Source organism: Melanaphis sacchari, unplaced genomic scaffold (genome assembly GCF_002803265.2).
Source record: "Melanaphis sacchari strain LSU unplaced genomic scaffold, SCAv2.0 Contig247_pilon_pilon, whole genome shotgun sequence".
Lineage (NCBI taxonomy): Eukaryota > Metazoa > Arthropoda > Insecta > Hemiptera > Aphididae > Melanaphis > Melanaphis sacchari.
In genome coordinates this window covers 256213-260207 of record NW_020271122.1, presented here as the reverse complement: position 1 = coordinate 260207, position 3995 = coordinate 256213, and positions in this window count along the sequence as shown.

Below are 3995 nucleotides of genomic sequence, written 5' to 3'. Positions count from 1 at the left end.
TATATCGTGAAGTATTTTTAACGGAGTAAGTATTTTCCGAAACTAATTTCTTGCATAAATCTGTACAAAATGGATAAATGGGATAAATATCTAAAAAACTATACTACAGTATTAGTAAAAAAATTTCGAAAAATTTGATTTTTAGTATATATATATATATATATATTGTGTAATTGAATACCATTTATCGTGGCCAACTCTTACTTCACATAACTTGCACAGCATCATTTAACCATCGATTAAAAAAATATTCTTTTCGAATTCACGCACATAATTACGAAGGTGATTCGATGAAGACGATTTATCTTTTGGCATTTTGAAAACTCAAGTAACACATAATTGTGTATTACGGCAGATACGAAAGCACGCACGAACACACAATGTAAATATTTTAACGCAACTGAAATAATATCAATGATCTGATATTGAAATAGATGTTTTCTTATTATGGTAAACACTGTTTTATCAATTATTAATCTAAGGTCATATTTTGAAAAACCGTTTATACCTTGTAGGTATACTTGTAATATATTTTGATATTAATTTAAATAATTAAAATATAATTTTTTTTTCTTATATTACAATAATCATTATTTCAAAAATGTCTTAACAACAAAAAAACTCCGAAATATGCATTAAAAAATAAAATTTGTAACTAAAATCGTAAAATAAGCCCTTAAAAAAAAAAAAAAAAAAAATGGGTAGGTACATATCAAAATAAGCACTAAAAAAGTTTTATTGTTTAAATTGTTATGTAATGAAACAAATTCTGTACTCGCTTAGCATATCATATGAATAACCTGAATAAATTATACAAATGCATACAAATCCGCGTTTTACAGTTATAACACTTATAACTGTTGTATAATAAAATGTAAACAAAGTATTGTTTATTTGTATACTCATTATTATTATTATTATTATTATTATTATTGAAATACAATAAAATATAAGGTTGGATAATGAATATTCTCGTGAGAAAATAAATTCATTATAACTTTCTTTATATTTTAGTTACATAAAATAATTTATTAATCATAGAAACGTATATTCCTATATTGCCATAATTATCATAAATTAATTTAAAATATAACTGTGTCAAACTGAGAAAATTTTACATTACTAGAATTTTACAAATTTGCATATTCAAAGTTATTAAATACATATAACACTCGAACGAAGTACAATTTATTATAATAATATTATTATTAAACGAAAATTTTACAATTTTAAATTTTTCGTGTTCCAATTTTCAGTAATATTATAATTTATAGCTAATTTATATAATATAATGTAAACTTAGTACTATATATTACATTATACTTCTAAATTTACTTTATTATTCAAAAAAATGTGTTCTGTTTCGATCAATAACATATATTGTTGTATTCATGTATATTGTTATACATGTCATGTAAGTAGATACTAAAATTGTTAGTTGTTAGATATTCTTTTTGGCTTACCACTAAATCAAAAAATTGTATACTGACATGTGTACCTACATAAATCAATTGCGCACAATACAATATTGTTAAACATTCGGAGTTAGGATTAATAATCCATAGAAGTTTAATTTTGTTACAAACTAAATTTAATAGTAGATATTTCAAAACAGGGAATAGTGTTTTAAAAATTCAAAACACTGAAATAAAATAATATACAGCTTAATATTAAGAGTACGCCACTGTAGTTATCGTTATTATTAATCTTATATGCTAAGTTTAGCAGCTATTATAATATGAACCAATTCAATGGAAAATTTTGGGATACTAGACTTACTTAGGCACAAATAATTTAATATTTTAAGATATCTACTACTCGGAACCTCAGGCAAAAAGTTTTAAAAAAAGTCTGTAATCATTGTCGTCGGGTGACGATTATTCGTTATATCGAAACGACGTAGTTATTTCATCGATTGAAAGATATCCAACACTTCACTGTTGCTACTTCACTACTACATTACAGTTATGTTATAATAGTAATATATAATGTTATAGTAATATTAAATATACTTCGCAATGTTCGATTTAAATATTCTATACACGTATGAATTCTTTAACAAATATCTAATCTATTTAGGAAGTTAATATTTTGTACATTAATATTTATAAAAAAATAAGACTATGAAATTTAAAATATTTAAGTTTAAAATTACGGTTTAATAATCAAGAATTCAATTAACTGACAAATAAATTATTTAAAATTGGAAATAAATTAGGGAAATATAAAATATTATAACTTCACGTATCTTCCATTTTTCAAAATAATAAGAAAATACAGTTAAAAAGATCTACCTCTGTACATTTATATATTTTTATACTCCAGTATAAACTGAGGTAGGTTCAAAAAAATAAATTATTATAATAATAATATTTAATTATTAAATATTGTATATTTTTACATAATGAAAGGTAACTAATATGGATTCAGGGTTTGATAACGAAATGAAATTTAACTTTAAATTTTAACTTTGAAAGTTAGCTATTTCTGATCCCAATTAAAAATAATATATTAATTTTATAATTTTTAAAATATTGTAAAATATTGATTTAAATTTTTTCTGTTTTTAATAAGATTTTAAACATATGTATTCTTTATTTTTATTTAAAATTTTTTACAATTTTAATTTTGATATTTGAAATCTGCTTATCTACCGATGAAAAATATTTTAGCTTTTAGCTTTGTTAAATTTTAAATATGACTAAATATTTTTTTTTAAATTTTAAATCGATTTTTGAAATAAATTATTGCTTTTAATTTTTATTTAATTTTAATATTAATTTTGAATCGCATTAAAAGAAACTGATTTTGACATTTCTTTTGTTTCGTTGAAAACTTTTAAAATGTTTTATAGATTTTAAATATTATTTAAAATCGACTTCAAGTCCTGAATCCTTAAGCACTCTTAAACATTCCTGTGATTTGTTTTTTTAGATATATCTACGTACATACTACATATAACTGCGATTGGTAAGAGCCGGAAAGCTGTGGGTACCTATGTGCAATTTGAGTACGAGTGATCTGCTTTAATGATATGATTATTCGTGAATAATATATTTTATTCGTATGAGATATAACATTGGAGACTACATTAAGTTAGCAGCACATCATAACAGCTCATACACGAAATGTATTCAACAAGTTTGTTGGTAACTTATCGAATGACATTTTGTTAATATAAAGCTGTATTATTAGAGTATAATTATAGCAATGCATAAGTTATAAAAGCTGTTCTCTTACAAGTTACCAATAAATGTATTGTATACACTTCATATGTTTTTGTATTCTATTATGGCTGTACTACTAACTTTATAAGGGTCATTGAAGCACATCAAAACTAAATTTATATAGTAAGAACAACGTATCACGCGTATAAACAAATAATAGACATTTTATCTACATATTGATCAGTTTTAAAACTATTACAGTATTTCACTTAAAATTCGATATTTGCAGGCACTGGATTATCACTAATTTTACCTTTAAGATACATATTAGTTATAGTATATTAAATGTGGTTGTTCGCGTGAATTCAAAACAATAAAACAAAACTTAAAAAAAACTTAAAAAATTATTTCTTTATTTTATATGGACAAACAAATAGGTAAATTAAAATAAAATAACAAATAATTTAATTTTTTTTTAAAATTATATTAAATTTTACAAATATAGGTAATGAATTGCTTTATCATTTAAAAACAACGCGTACAACGTCATATTAAGATACAGTTTGCAGTTCGATATGATAATATAATTGGTACATCTACGAAATTCACTGAGAATAATGTTCGAATAGCTGTCAAATTAAAATTATTTCGATTTCAAACATTATAGTTTCAATTTAAAATATCACGGCACACATCAATAGTTCTTAACGAAGATTTGTTTACAGGTATTTCAGGTTTTATAGCTGCAGTATACATGTAAAATACATTAAATTATTATACAAAGTTATTCAAAATAATTTATCCGATTTAAAATTATTATATATTTTC